This window comes from Euprymna scolopes, chromosome 16 (assembly GCF_053919585.1).
Source record: "Euprymna scolopes isolate OS-2025 chromosome 16, ASM5391958v1, whole genome shotgun sequence".
Classification (NCBI taxonomy): domain Eukaryota; kingdom Metazoa; phylum Mollusca; class Cephalopoda; order Sepiida; family Sepiolidae; genus Euprymna; species Euprymna scolopes.
This window is the reverse complement of record NC_136497.1, coordinates 83,618,579-83,635,615: the sequence shown is the minus strand read 5'-3', so window position 1 is coordinate 83,635,615 and position 17,037 is coordinate 83,618,579.

Here is a 17,037-nt window from a genome sequence, read left to right as displayed (position 1 = left end):
ATAAAAATCTTCTTGTATTAAAAAAAATATATAAAGTGAGAACAAGTCCAAGCTCGATGTATGTTTTTTTTTCATTCCAAAGAATATATAGTGTAATATAATAGTTCTTAATGCCCCAAATATCAAGTTTTCTTAGTCGGTAATGTATTGCTTTTCAGAAGGTAACCATTGCAATATTGTTTGGTTCGCGACTAACAGTATTATGTATTATGTATTATGTAGTATTATGTATTATGTACTATTATGTATTGTTATTATGTATTATGTATTATGTAGTATTATGTATCATTATTATGTATTATATATTATGTTTTATGTATTATGTAGTATTATGTATTATGTAGTGTTATGCATTATTACTATGTATTATGTATTATGTAGGATTATGTATTATGTAGTATTATGTATTATGTATTATGTAGTATTATGGATTATGTATTATGTATTATGTATTATGTAGTATTATGTATTATGTAGTATTATGTATTATGTATTATCATATATTTCGTATTATGTAGTATTATGTATTATGTATTATTATGTATTTGCTACATTTTTATTTACTCATCAGATGCTCACATTATAAACATAGAAAAAAACATTTTAAACAACTTTGTTCATGCAACTGATAAACTCGTCCATTTTCCCCCAATAATTCATAATGTTACGAAAATAATTTAAGTTAGTTAATATAAATACAGTATGACCGTAATCTTTGTAATAAAAAAATCGAAAACAAACAACAGATGACGATGCAAGGATGGTGCTAGATATTCACAGCAAGAACTAATCCTTCTACTATAAAAGCAAAATATTTGTTTCTTCCATTTGTATGCAAAAAATAATCAAATAGAATTCCCATGGAATACATTTTCTCGAGACTGCTTCGCTGTAGATTACAACGCGTTTATCTTCAATCTGATGTCGATTCATATTTTTCATAAACCGTCCTCGAAAGTAATCAAATTTTCTTACACTCTGTTCATCAGTTTTAATTCTCCAATAATATTTTTCACCTTTCTATTTAAAATCTATACTTGTCATTAACTTTTCCTCAGGTGGATTTCGTTCCCAAAAAAAGAAAATTTATTAAAACTTTCTTTGAGTTAATGTTTTTAGATGAGGATTGATAAAATGTATTATTTGGATTGTTTGGACTACTGTTCTCATCTTAGTTGTTATTTTCACAACGTTTTGGCTGATGTAACCTCCGACCTTCTATTAGTATAACTATTAATGAATGGTGGAAAGAATACTTTTGTTTCTTTTTTTTTTAATTTTTTTTTATTTTTGCAACAAACTATAGTCGCTAGACTCATCTTTTATCCTTCTTCGGGTGATTAGCCACGATGGGATCCGATTGTTGATTGTTTTTGTTTTACGGCATATCAACCATTCTCAGATTATTTAATGCCAAATCCAGTTATTTTGAAGAAAAATATTTTAATAAAATGTGTCTGTTTTATTTAAGTCGGTTGCTATTTAACCCATAGTTGGGGCCCTAACAGGTACTACCACTACGGGTCAGAGTGGACTTGGGAGCAATGGTAATTAAAGGGTGGATCTACACTCCTCAAAGCCCACCAGCTCGGGCCTCACCATCGGATATAGTTTAAGGTCATATCCAGGACTACGATAGGATTCGAATGCTAGGTTTTGTAATTATATCCTTAGTAATTACTGTCTTCCAGAGTCGTTGTCTCACCACGTTTTGGCCAACTAATCCCCTGGCCTGCTTGAGTAGGATTGAAACCGCTACCTTCGGGGCTCTTTGTGTAGTGGATAGAGGCGTTGAATCTCTATGGTTCCAGGTGAGCATTGTTCGAAGATAGCGGTTCAATCCTACCCAAGCAGGTCATAGAGATTTAGTTGACAAAAACCTGGCGAGACAACTACTATGGAAGGCAGTAATAACTGGGGATATAGTTACAAGAATCGGCATTTCTAGCTCGTCGCAATTAATCACCGGAAGAAGGCAAGAGGATGAGTTGGCCGAAACGTGGTGAAACAACAACAACTATTAAGATGAGGATAACAGTCCGCAAAAAGCATGAACGCACATATTATAAATCCGTATCTCAAAGGATTCCTCCAAAAAATCTATCTTTCTATCTTTATATATATATATATATATATATATATATATATATATATATATATATATATATAGTCGTTAGAATTTAAAATGTGTAAGGTGTTTATGAAACGAAAAAGCATCGAGTCATTTCTTTTTCGAATTGGTTCGTGTCCATACCGATTTGATATATTATTAATTTTTGAAAGGACGACTGCTAATGTGTTTAATAAGATTGTTCAGACTACTATTCTCATCTTGGCTGTAAATCTCGCAACGTTTTTGCTAATATAATCATTGACACAACGTTCCGACTGATATAACGTTCGACCTTCTGTAGGTGTACATTGTCTCAATACACCTGAAACAGGTCGAAGGTTGGATCGTTTTAAACGTTGTGAAAATAACGACCAAGATAAAAACAGTAATTTAAGCAAATAATACAAACTTAATTTAAGTTCATAAAATTTATTTTTCGTAAGAGAGGCCCCATTTTATTTCTCCACTGTTTATATTAAGACGCTCCAAACCATCAGAAGAGGGTCGTTTTTCGACAGAAAAATTATGAACCAAAATATTTCTACTCAGCCAAGATCACACCCAACATATTCTATTGTACTGGTGTATTACTAGTGCTTGAATTCAAAACCTTGTCAAAATGAATTAATTAGTTTAAGTTCATAAAATTTATCCTTCGTAAGAGATGGCCCCATTTAACTTCTTCACTTGTGCTATTTGTGGCTTTCGTTATTTATATTAAGACGCCCCGAAGCACCAGAAAAGAGTCGTGTTTCGATATAGACAGAAAAATTATCAACTCAAATATTTCTACTCAGCCAAGATCACTCCCAACATACACTACCGTATTGGCATATTTTTAGTGCTTGAATTAAAAACCTTGTCAAAATTAATTCTCTCCGGAAGAGACACCATTTTAAGTACCTTTAGATCATTTGAATCTTGGAAGTAGGGGATGCAATGTAATCTGTATTGGTATGTGAGATTAGGATTTTATTTGAGGATATTCGCCAAGGAATTAGTTTGAGAAATCTCCAAAGGTATTCCTGCTTATCCTTATACCTGCCCAGTAAATGCATACATGTTCGGCCATGAAAAAGCTCATAATGACAAAACCTATGAAAACTTAAATATTTTAAATCATCATCATCATCATCATCATCATCATCATTTTGTAACAGGGCGTGGACGTGCGTATGTTAGCTGTATGCAAATGGCCAACCCAGGTGAAAACTGACGACAGGGCAGGAAAGAAGAAAAAAAAAGATTATAAAAAGATGAACGGAAATCACATCAGAAAAGGGAGCGGCATTCAACAGAGATTCAAGATAGTGGTATTCGGAAGGTATTCAGGGATCACGCCAGAAAAGGACAGAGATAGACGTTTTACGCACGGTGGCCGAGGGAAATACCTGTAAGTAAATGTCTCTAAATAAATATCGGTTGTTTCACAAGTAAAAAACAAACGAGTCGAGTTATTTCTTGTCTTGGTCCCCTTGCGTCTACATGATAAACCGTGTGTAAAACCTGTGTTAAAACCTGTGTAACGTTACCATTTTAGCGTCCGTTTTACATGTTTGCATGCATTGGACGTCTTTTAGAAATAGTCTCCCAAACTCTGACAGATCTTTATTTATCTTTCATTCTCTCAAGTAATCTTCTTTATCACTTGCTCAACAAACAGCGCGCACGTACCTGATAGACTCTTCACTTGGTCAACAATGATAACCTTATACTGGTTAGTAATAGCAGAAGTTTTTTTTAACTTACTCCATCAGTGTTTTTTTTTCTAGGCGTCCTAACTAACTCTGCTACTTCAACTATTCTACATTTACTAACCAATAACTCCTATCTATTCTTTCTGTGTGATTAAACCAATGTAGTCTGCTGTTCTTGACGCATCTCATACTGTCTAGATTTAGTCTTCCTCTGAGGTTAACAAATTTACCGACACCCATCATATTATTCTCATATCTTTTCTTTCCATGCAACACATATCCCCAACACTCACTTCTATACATCATCATACTGTTAAGACATGCCTGACAGACTTATACTGGTTAGTAATGTCAGAAATTTCCTGAACTTACTAATGCTTGCAATCCCTCCAGCACCTGCTCCAATAGTATTACTAAGGTTGCAAAACTGCTCATCAACCTTAATAGCTTTTCAATCCAGAAATACTTTGCCTGCATCTGAGTTTTCATCCGCCTCGCTATTCTTTATGTTTATTGCAATCACACTAGCACCTGTTCCAGACTGTGCTATCACGAGGGTAATTTGATTAGAATAAAAGCAATTAAATATATTTATCGAAAATTTAAAAAATTCGTATTATTTAGGTTTACTCGGACATCTATTCAGAGCTTCGTTGTTATTCTCACAACGTTTCGGCCGATGTAAACTCCAAATTGTTTTAGGTGTATCGTGTCAAACTCATGAATCTTTGTTGAACTGAGGAAACTATATAGAATTTTAAATTGAATCGTTTTGTAATCCATAGTGATATTGTTCACGTTCCGTCAATCATGCCTCGGTAGAAATGTTAAAGGGTTATTTTTATTTATTCTTAGTTAATATTGCCTGTAATGAGGATTGAAACTACAACCGTTGATTAACAGTCAACTGACGGTGTCTGTTGATTCTACTACTTTTTAATAGTTTTTAATGACTCTATGAGTATTAAGAGAGAGAGAGTGACGCTTATTTTTTAAACTCATTTATAGTTTTTACTTTTTCTTGTTTTTATTTACAGAATTCGAATCTCATCATAAGTATCGAAAAAAGAAAATACGGTCATTCATATATTGAATATAGGTTCAAATCCATCATCATAAATAAAGAAGAAAGGTCCCAGAGTGTTATTTGCTAAGTTAAGTTTTGACAAATGAATCTATGAAACCAGCAAAGATGAAGCAACATTGGCAAAATGTACATCTCCATCACAAAAGTAAAAACAATCTTTTTAACAGTATGGGAATGCTCTCAAAAAGTTGAAGCTGGTTTCAACAGAATATTTCAAAGAAGAAAACCAAAAAGTTACTCAATTCTCGTATGTCGTAGCACTTGAAATAGCAAATGGAAATGGCGGAGGATAGAAGCATGACATTTTTACAAATAATGAAAGGGGTGTATGGGCCGAGCAAGGGTTAAAACCCCTGTTTAAGAAGTCTACTAAGAGAATTGAGTTCAGTCAAACACCTATCTAATTTACAGAGTGCGTTCGTGCACGTATGTAAATTACATAAAAAATAGTATGGTTCACTTGCGTGTTATACATAAGCATAATATACAAGACTTATTATTTTTCTTATTCAAGAAATTTTTATTATTATTTATGCAAGAAAAAGTTCTCATGATGATGATGATGATGATGATGATGATGATGATGCACATATTTGCACACACATGCATATGCATGAAACATTTTTGTTTAATCCTGCAATATGTGCTTAATTTTGAAGAGGGATAAAAATAAGTTAGAATGTGAAAAATGATTAAAAAGCCGAGGACAGTAAATTAAATGAAAATAAAGAAAAAATAAGATTTATTGGGAACAAAAAAAAATCTTTAAAGGAAAAAATACAATTAAAAAATAGAAATACTCAAACAACGATCGTGAATATAAGTAAAAAAAAAAAAAAAGGAAAAGATTTTTTTTTTAATCGGTGTGATACGAAACCCCCAAAAAGAGAATCTGCGGCATAAGAAATGAGCAATCACATAAAAAAAAAGAATGTTAAAGATAAAAATAGAAATGATTAACAAAAAAAAAAAAAGAGAAATTACCCAAAGTGTGACCACTTTTACTAAAAAGCTTTTAATTCAAACTTTTGTTCACGTTTATTTAAATGAACCCAGGCAAATGCATGTAATGAATTCATTTTTTTTTTATTCAGATGATGCAAACCAAAATATCTTTTATTATTCACTTGGCTTTTTCTTCTTCTATTTAATAATGTTGTTGTTGGCAACCGTCCGTCTCGGAAGACGACGGTGTAGCAATGGAAATACATAGCCTGGGCAAGGTGATATGGGAGGATAGCTGTTGCTCGCGGCCAGAGTAGATACAGCTTGGCTCTAACTGCGCCACGAGAGTTGACTGTGATGATAATATAAAATCATGCCGTCTTAGGAATTCCGTCCTCAGATTTTCTGTTGGGGATTACTCCTTTAACTTTCCCTTGATCAGGTAATCCGTAAGGCAGCAAACGTTTTGAATCAGAGTTGCCTTCTCTTAGGTGAGCTACCATTCAAAGTTGATGAGTCCTACCTGCTCTAAGTGACTGGTTTTAAAGTGTCAGTTGACTATTTTTCCACCCTTCTTCCAATGAGTAAAAAAGTTTCGCCGGGCTTAGTAGCTAAACCACGCCAGAACGCCAGGAGCTGGATTTGGTTGTCAGAGAGTACTTTAAATGAAGGCATTTTTTTAGCTTATCGCCACTACCTCACTTGGTTGTGACAACCTTTGAAACCAGCATTTAACAAAGGATCGCATAAGTAACTTTATCATTTTAAAATGAAATAGCTGAAGATGGAGGTCATTTGGTATGACATTATTATTCAAACACTACTGTGTTTGAATATATGGTTAAGCAGCAGTTTTAATCATTTAGAACTGCTATAAAGCTTCACCGCTAACTCATTTTTCGACCAAATTTCAAGCAATTATTACAGTTTATAGATCACCTTCTAAGCTATATTGTGAAAAAAAAAATTCAATTTTCGTTCAGTAAAACAAAAGTTATGATGAATTTACTGCTGTTCAAAATACTCCCAAATAAAACGTAAGGAGGTGAGCGACGTTTTTTATGATTGATTTCCATAGCAACCATGTCGCTTCTGTGGATGCTGTTGCTACCAATTCACCGCTTTTGCGAAAATAGAAATAACAAGGCAAACAGAGAGAACAATAGAATGAAAGGGAGATAAGTCGGAAATCAGACGAGTGCTGTACATTTTTATTACATATGTGTATATGTTATGTTTATGGGGGGAAAAATAAAACAGAAATTAAACAAAGAACAAATGAATTTACTGGAAGCCTGAAAAATCATGGATTACAATAGAAAAATGCGAGCATGAAAAGTAATTTTTTTAATTCAATTTATAACATTAATGCTGTAATATTTTAAGTTATAAATTTATTGTATTTTTACTAGAATATCTTGTCATTTTCTTTTCCAGTTTTAACAACTAGTCTTTTACTTTTCTATGTTTAAGCTTAACTATATTACTTTTTATGCTCGCAATTTGTTATTGTAATTTTTCAATGCATAAATGAATAAAAAATCCAATCGTAAAACTATGTAATAAAAAAGAATGATTAAACTACTGGCATTCACAAAATAGGATATTTTATTTTAAAATGGAAAACTAAGTGATTTCTCTGCCATCATGTATATAAAACAATGTCGGCCGGATTTTTAAAAGTTGCACCTAAATAGCATTTAAGTTAACAAATCAAACTTTGATTCTGACTAGGCATTTTTTATTTGGTATTGTTTTTAAAGCTAAATCTTGGGACTTACACTATTCAACCACGTTTGTAAGGATATCGGAAAGCGCAACTGAATCTTGCTAATCGAGGGCAAGATTGTAACTGAGCCACTAGAGCTGTTCATAGCATCAGCCATTTTGCAAGTGGACAGTTGCACACACACACACACACACACACACACACACATACATATATATATATATATATTAGTGATGGGACGATTCCGATATTTTCCCGATTTCGATACAAATACCGATTCCGTATTAAATTCCCGATTCCGCTAAAATAACCGATTCCGATTCCGATTCTTTATAAGTCTCTAAAAAGAAATGTTGTGCGAATTTGACTAAAGAAGAGAACAGTTGTCCGAGTAATCGAAACAATGCAAAAGACAAAAGGTTTTTTTTTTTAAAGGTGATCACCACTATCAAGGCCCGGAAGCCACTCAGAGATAAGGGTTATTGTATGTACAGTACGTTAGTGTGGAGATTTAATAAACTGTCTACTCAAGGGGGCGGTTCGCCAGGAATTTGTTTATGTTGGACTTGAAGACATCTAGGTTGTAGTCAGGTGGGAAGCAGGCAGATGGAACAGAGTTCCACAGGCGCGCAGTTCTAAGAAAGAAGCTTTGTTCATGGAATCTACGTTTTGATTTAGGCGCAGATAAAGAGTGGGGAAATTTTTTGACAGTGGTTTAAGCTAGACGGGTGTTTTTCGTAAAAGATTGGCGAGGGGGACCAGAGATTGGAGCTCAAACGAGCACCTGCCATGGAAATAACGATAAAATAAAGATAGGCTCGCAACGTCTCTTCTGTGGGAGAGAAGTTGCAGGGAAGAGAAAAGGGCATCCCCCACTAAGACACGAAGTCTATTTTGTACTCTGTCAAGGCAGGATAGGCTGTTTTTATTAGCTCCTGCCATATATGGCAGCAGCATTCCATCCTTGGACGTACTCGGCTTTTATATAGATGGAGAATTGCATCAGTAGTGAGATATCTTCTGGAGCGGTAAAAAGATCCAACCATCTTTCCAGCGACCTTGGCAACAAACTTGATGTACGTGCTCCATTTCAGATCAGGAGTAAAGGTCAAGCCCAGAAGCTTGTCAAAACATGGGGCTTCTCCTAGACGAGTGCCATCCATTTCAATTGATGCCAGGTGGGGATCAGAGCGTTGATGATATGAGGATAGGAACTTGGTTTAGATGCATTAAAGGTAACCAGCCACGTCTTCTCCCACTGAACCACGCTCTTGAGATCAGAAGAGAGAGTATCAGAGAGAACCTTGTCATTTACAACCTTTGTGTTGCCATAGATGGTCGTGTCATCAGCATGGATGTCAACGAATGATTTAAGTATGTGTTTAGGGAGATCATTGATGTAGATCAGGAAGAGAGTTGGGCTCAGGATGGACCCCTGAGAGACTCCAGCATTAATACTACAGGCCTCTGATTTCTGCCCGTCAACCACTACTCCTATGAGCCTATCAAAGAGAAATGATTTAATGATAAAGAAAACATTTCCAGTAATACCGCAGCTGGAAATCTTGTGAAGTAGGCCTTTATGCCAAGCCTTGTCGAAGGCCTTCGATATGTCAAGAGCAATTGCCCTAGAAAGGAAGCCTTTGTCAAGAGATTCACTAATCCTATGAGATATAACCGTTAGCACATCTGCGGTAGATCATGCAGAACGGAAACCATATTGCGTGTCACTAAGAAGGTTATTTCTGCTGAGGTGTTTGACTATTTCTCTATTTAATATGGATTCCAGCAACTTACTCATGGCACACAGGAGACTTATTGATCTGTATTGAGAGAGAGATGACTTATCACCTGAATTCTTAAATACAGGGCATACTGATGAGGTTTTCCAGTGTGTTGGAAAGCACTTCTTAAGGCAGCGCTTAAACAGTTTCGTAAGTATGGGAGCAAGTTCTGGTTTAAGCTTTTTTAACACTATAATTGGGATGCCGTCAGGGCCAGTTGCTTTACTGGAATCAAGGTTTGATTAGCTTGGCGACCTCATGCACAGATGTTTGTATGTTACCTAGCGTGTTCTGTGTTATAGGAGGAAATATGGGGAGGTGATGGCCTTCGTCATGGGTAGAATTAGCTGCAAAGTTCTTGGCAAATAGTTTGGCCTTGTCTGATGCTGACGAGATGACCTCAGGTCTATTGATAATGGTTGGGATAGAACGCACACTTCTGTTCAGGATCATATTTGTTATTTGCCAAAACTGGTGGGAACAAAACCGCTGATCAGCTACTTTGGTTGGTTGTTTTTATTTTACGGCATATCAACCCTTTTCGGGTTATTTAATGCCGAATCCAAAGATTTTGAAGAAAAGTTTTTTAATAGAAAATATTTGTTGTTTTCAAGTCCGTTTCTATTTAACCCATAGTTGAAACCCTAACAGGTACTACTACTCTGGGTCAGAGTGGACCTGGGAGCAATGGTAAGATTTTGAAGAAATTTTTTTTTAATAGAATATATTTGTTGTTTTCACATCGGTTTCTATTTAACCCATAGTTGGGACCCTAACAGGTACTACCACTCCGGGTCAGAGTGGACCTGGGAGCAATGGTAATTAAAGGGTGGCTCCACACTCCCCAAACCCACAAGCTGGGGCCTCACCACTGGATATAGTTTAAGGTCATATCCAGGACCCCTATTGAGGGACTTTTACTCTCTGCAGGGGGGGGGGCAGTCGGTGTATTCTAATGCCCCACCGACAGGGCCCAGCTACTTTGGATTTAACGGACTGAGCATATAGCTCTCTAGGTGTTTTTGAAGACTTACAATGCAGGAATATACGGTGTTGATAAATAAATAAATAATAAATGATTCAATAATATTTTTTATTTACTTAATTGTTTTTTTTTGTTGTTGTTGGATTTTCAACTATTGATGAAAAAAATGAAAAACAACAAAAATAGAAATAAAAAGAAAAAAAACAGGTAAATGAAAATATTATTGATTAATTTATTATTTGTTTATTTATCTGCTCCCAACGACTCTACATTCCTACATTGTAAGCCTTCAAAAACACCTTTAATCCGTTAAACAATGCTACAAGCAAACCACGGCATACTTAATACAAAAGCCAGTTTAAAAGTTAGAGAAGATATACAACTCACAAAGGATCCTGCAGGATAGAGGCGTCTATACCCTTGTGGGGATCATTCAAATATAAGCAGCTCATTCTTTAAAAATAATTAAATAAATAAAACATAGAGTTTCAAATTGAATTGCCGTAATCTCCTTCTTTTATAAATTCTATTCAACCAACCGAACAAACGTATCAACACTGCAGCTTGAACCGTGGCTCTAATACGTGAATAACTTTCATACCACCTTCTATCATGATTATAATACCATAAAGCATTAAGATATATTTTCATGCAAAAGAATCCTTTTGTTTAAAAATTGCTTTTAAATGAAAAGCTCTTAAACAAGATTATCTAATCCACGTATACTTATATTTATTGTAGAAGCTATAAATATTCAGATCTAAATTGATTTAATCAAGTCTTTTCTTTTATGTTCTATTTTATTATGTCTATTTTCTGTAAATTTAATGCACAAACATGTTCTACTAATTCTGTCTGGATAAGAATAAAGAAAAACGAAGAAAAGTGTTTGAAAAATATTCTCACAGTTCCAGCCGTTCTATTGATTTTTTTAATTATATTTATTTACTTTATTTACTTGTGTCCTCTTGAATAAATATATGCACAGTCGTTTTTCCAATTGACTTTACATTCTTCAAAACATGACAGAATTGAACAAACTATATGTATATATATATGTATATATATATATATATATAGAAAGGTTTATGTTTACTATAACCTTATAACGCAAATATTACACAAGTATAAATCATGTAGAATATCTGCATGAATATAATCACGAGTAATAGTTAATTAAAAATGATCATCCCATAAGAAAACCGAAAAAAACTAAAAGAGAATTGATTCAAATGAATGTTTAAAAGAATATGCAAATTAGCAAGATCTTTTGCAAATCCACGACCCATATATAACAAAGTTTTTTTTGTTTTTTTTAATAAATAGAATAAAGGGTTTTTAATATAAATAACTCATGTATTACATGGAAATTCTCCTCCTCTTTCTTTATGAAATGATTTTATCAAAAGAAACTGGCAACAATCATTTAAAATTGAAATATATTGTATTCAACGTTACTAACCCTTCTCATTCAGTGGCCTTTGGGCTTTGATAAGTGGTGACTATCTTGTAAAAATAACTATAGATATCGAATTTGCTTTTGCCCGAAAATCTAGTTTAGAGGGTCTCTACAAGGGGTAAATTAACTCATAGGGAGTAAAAACTAATATGGTCGAAAGGTAAATAGTTAAAAGTCCCTGATAACTCAAAAATAATTTTTTAAAACAGCCTACAGACAATGGACTGTGATTGATTAAAGTATTATGGGTTATGAAAAGGAGGGGCTATAAAGAGATAGGTTTTGATACTCAAAAATATCAAAAAAATATATAAATATACAAGAAATAAATGTTACCATAGTCAATAAAAGTTACCTTTATGGTAGAAAATTCATTGGTTTGTATTTTTAAGTAGTTTGTAAATATTTTTTTTAATTCACGAACCGGTTTAAAAAAAATCAAAATGGCAGCGACTTTAACATGGAGATCCCCGTTTTCAATTTGAAGGAGGGGCACCTGAGCATTCTGTGTTAACAATTTAAGAGAGTTCCGTCAACGTAAGAAATATTTACTAACATATTTTAATGTTTTCCGTCATTTTGTGCTTGAGGAATATTCGATTATGGCATGTGTAGTTTATATAAACATTCATTTAAGTAGTTATCGCCTCAAATTTCGTTTTAATTTCGGATCACTGAAATTATTTCAAGTAAAGAGCATTAAAACCTATTTCAAAACAAAAGAAAAACATGAACTGAACTTTTATTGACTATGGTAACATTTATTTCTTGTATATTTATTTTTTCGGGTAGTCGTTTGTTGGCTTTTCTGCTAAACACTCTTACTAAATAATATCGACGAAATATCGAAAAACAAACAAATAAAAACAGTTTACCAAAATAATGAAGCTTTACTTACTTTAGTAAAATAATCCGAAACATCAAAATGGTATATTAAAAGGTAAACACGTAATTACTTTAGTTGTTTAAAGCAAAGAATCGATATAAATATGAATAAGAAGAAAATGGCGCCCTTTTACAGCATAACAGCTTCGTTTCAGTTTTACAGTAGTGAACGATGTAGTATTGCGGCGTCGGATTGAGGGTTTTACTATTTTAATGTAAAGAACACGCAGAAAGGGTTGTAATCAACTGAATTCCTTCTAGTACACTGACAAAAAAGCTTCAACAGATATATAAATAAAAATAAACAGGTTATGTAAATGTTTTTAAAAAGACACGTAATCACGTGAGCATGATTTTTCCTTCTTTTGACACGATAAGAAGTAACGTTCTTATTTTTTATTATTTATATATTCATCTATTTTAGAAAGAGTGGCACGTGCAAGTGGAGAAGGAAATGCAAAATTTGTGTCGAGAATTGTCTAAAGTTCCGACTTTTTTTTGGGGGGGGGCTTTCACTTTAATAAGAACGTTAATTTATGAGGTGAATTTATTCGGCAAAATATGATTCAACTGAAAAAATTAAATAAAAGCTAACGTGAATAAAGATTAAATAAAGGTGTTATTTAAAAAAACTTGTTAAACTTTGTGACATATTTACATTCTATGGAGGTCAGGCACGAACGAACACTCCATAATTTTATTATACCATATTTCTTCAAACTGAAACATAATTATCAAAGTATACTTACGCAAATAGATATGAAAAGTCTTTGTTAAAGTTTGTGCCATATTTCCATGGAGTACAGACGCGAATGCAAACCCCACAATTTTATTATACCATCCCTATTTAAGTGAAAACATACTTATCAAAGTATTATTATGTATATCTCTATCATAAAGACTTGTAAACGTTTTTTTTTTAATTTTTATTTTTTTTTATTTCCATATTTTTGGGACCAGGCGCAAACGCAGACCCCACAATTTTAATGAACCTCTGTTCTGCCAGGTCAAACACACCCATTCCTGCGTCTCGATACATCTTCTATCATTATATGTAATCAGTTTTTTAAAATAGTCAACCATATTCGTGACCATATACACACACACATTCAGCTTTATATTACATATATAGAGAGAGAGATAGATAGATAGATAGATAGATAGTTATAGATATAGATGTATATATATATATATATATATATATATATATATATATATATATATATATATATATATATATATATTTTTTAATTTTTTATTGAGCCCATAATAAATTTACATTACTGTTTCCATTGGATTTTCACCCCAGGAGATGAGGTAGAGTACCAATTTCATCGGAATATATAGATGGACTATATAGAGCCCACCTATAAATTCCTATGAAATTGGTACTCTACCTCATCTACTGGGGTGAAAATCCAATGGAAACAGTAATGTAAATTTATTATGGGCTCAATAAAAAATTAAAAAATTATATATATATATATATATATATATATATATATATATATATATATATATATATATATATATATAAGAAAAAACGGCACTACTGTTCTCATCTCGAGTGGCATTTTCGTCAATTGGGAATTGTTTAGGACGTCTATCCAATATGGCTGACTGAATGAGAGTATGTTGCCCTCCTTAAGTAAATAAAGAGCCCGTTTAAAATTCCAGATAACCAGGTGAAAGAAACATTTCCAAGTTTAACTAGATACACCTGAAGAAGGTCTGAGGTTACATCGACCGAAACGTTGTGAAAGTGGCGCTCTAGATGAGAAAAGTAGTTCAAAGATTCCAAATGATGTAAATATGTATTAATGAAATGAATCTACCTCTAACGATTAATGTTTCATGAAAGTTTGTTAAATTTTGTATTCCATAAAAAATATTTTTTAAATGGGCAGAAACAAGTGTATTTTTTAATAAAGTGTTTTTTTTTCAGAATGACTATGATTATATTGTTTTAAATTAAGAGATCTCATCGTATTATACTTTACTAAGCTATTGTATATATAAAACACAATCACGCTATTGGGGGACTATTTGAGAAGGCGAAGCGGTGTTTGTATCGCAAGGTAAATACCAAGTTGGGAAACTGCCGCGGTCTATCCTTCTCTCGAAGGTAGATGGGGCCCTCTTAAGCTGCGGTAGGCAACCCATCTAATCGTGGTGTCACGATAAAAAATACCCTTGAGAGCCCTGGCGAAGCATCAAGTATTCAGCTATCGACAAGATTTGAATTACACTACAAACTCATGTAGTGAGTTCAATCTCGGCTGCGGCCGCATATTATGTTACGTTTACATGAAAATCATCTGAGTGCACTTAATGAAGCTAATTTTTCCCCAACAATGTGATGCTCCCAAATGGGGAGCAGCAAATATATTTTTAATAAAAGTATCTACGGATATGTGTTTTACTGTTATACGACTCATCAGCATGGCCGAACCTAGCAAGATTCGAAACCAAGACTTCATTCTGATCTAATAACTTTGAAGTATTTACCGGTCAGGTCTCTTGCACTGAGTAAAGTTTTCAGATATCTTGTTCCTATTTACAATGCCTCCCCACGGGACAGAGTTAGACACCAGGTCGTTTTTTAACGTGGAGAAAAGGAGCAAAAATAAACATTGTCTCAGTCGTGAAGTATTTTTCCTCCACTGGCAGAGAACAAGAAATTGAAGTGCAGCATCTGAAGAACAGATACGGTATTTATTTGCTCCTCCACCGAGCAAACAAGGCACAAGGCCGATTTTTATTGTGAGGAGTGAAGGGGAAATGGGGACCAACTCCCCGGGGAGTAGGGGAGCCGGATAGTGATAATTAGTATGAAGGGTTGTCCCTACATTGACCAAGGTCTTATATGTGGGGTTGCCCCCACATATGGTCTTTGCTGCAGTATCTGCCGGAACAGATACTAAACTTTGAGGTATTTATTTGCTCCCCCGCTGAGCAAATTATGCACAAGGCCGATTTTTAAAGTGAGGAGTGAAGGGGAAATGGGGACCAACTCCCCGGGGAGTAGGGGAGCTGGATAGTGACAATTGGTATGAAGGGTTGCCCCTTCATTGACCAAGGTCTTATATGTGGGGTCGCCCCCACATATAGTCTTTGCTGCAGTATCTGTCGGAACAGATGGTATTTATTTGGCTCCCCCACCGAGCAAATTAGGCACAAGGCCGATTTTTAATGTGAGGAGTGAAGGGGAAATGGGGACCAACTCCCCGGGGAGTAGGGGAGCTGGATAGTGACAATTGGTATGAAGGGTTACCCCTACATTGACCAAGGTCTTATATGTGGGGTCGCCCCCACATATGGTCTTTACTTGCAGTATCTGTCGGAACAGATGGTATTTATTTGCTCCCCCACTGAGCAAATTAGGCACAAGGCCGTTTTTAATGTGAGGTAAAAACCAGCTCCCCTAAAAGTAGGCAAAAAGGGGGCACTCTGGTTACCAAAAATAATAATTGTCCCAGTATAGAGGGTTTCCCCTCCATTGACTGGTACAAGTTATCTTAAGTGCAGCATCTGCCGGAACAGATGGTATTTATTTGCTCCCCCACCGAGCAAATTAGGCACAAGGCCAATTTTTAATGTGAGGAGTGAAGGGAGGGGGAAGGGAAAAAGGGGACCAGCTCCCGAGAGGTGGGAAATGGGAGCTGGTTAATGGTCAGGCATGTGGGGTTGCCCCCACATCTGGTCTTTGCTAGTCATAGCTAGTCATAGCTTGCAGTATCTGTCGGAACAGATACTACACTTTGATCTTGTCCCGAAGGCCAAGTACCTATTTACAATGCCTCCCCACGGGACAGAGTTAGACACCAGGGGCGTTTTTTAGTGTGGAGAAAAGGTACAAAAATAAAAATTGTCTCAGTCGTGAAGGATTTCTCCTCCACGGAAAGAGAACAAGAAATTGAAGTGCTGCATCTGAAGAACATATACTACACTTTGATCTTGTCCCGAAGGCCAAGTAGTTGTTTTCAGATATCTTGTTATTAAGAACCCGTCCTGGAACATGTATTGCAGCTAGTATAAAATGAACATAATGTTTGATGAGTTCGAGTATGTCTACGTTAATGTAAGTGAGGGTTTTTTTTATCAAGCATACTTATCTTGTATTGTAAGGAGGGTCCTTAAATTTATGGCGAGCAGTCTATTGCTATGCGCGCGAGGAGGATATAAGGAATAAATTAAAAATAAATGGGAAGAAGAATAAAGAAACACAAATAAAGGAATAAAAGAAGAAGAATTAGAGAAGAAAAATTGGGAAAAGTTTAGCTCAAGACAAAGATGAGATTGGAATGAAAAATGAGAGGAATTAAGAAAATAAAAACAAAATGGCGGAAGGAT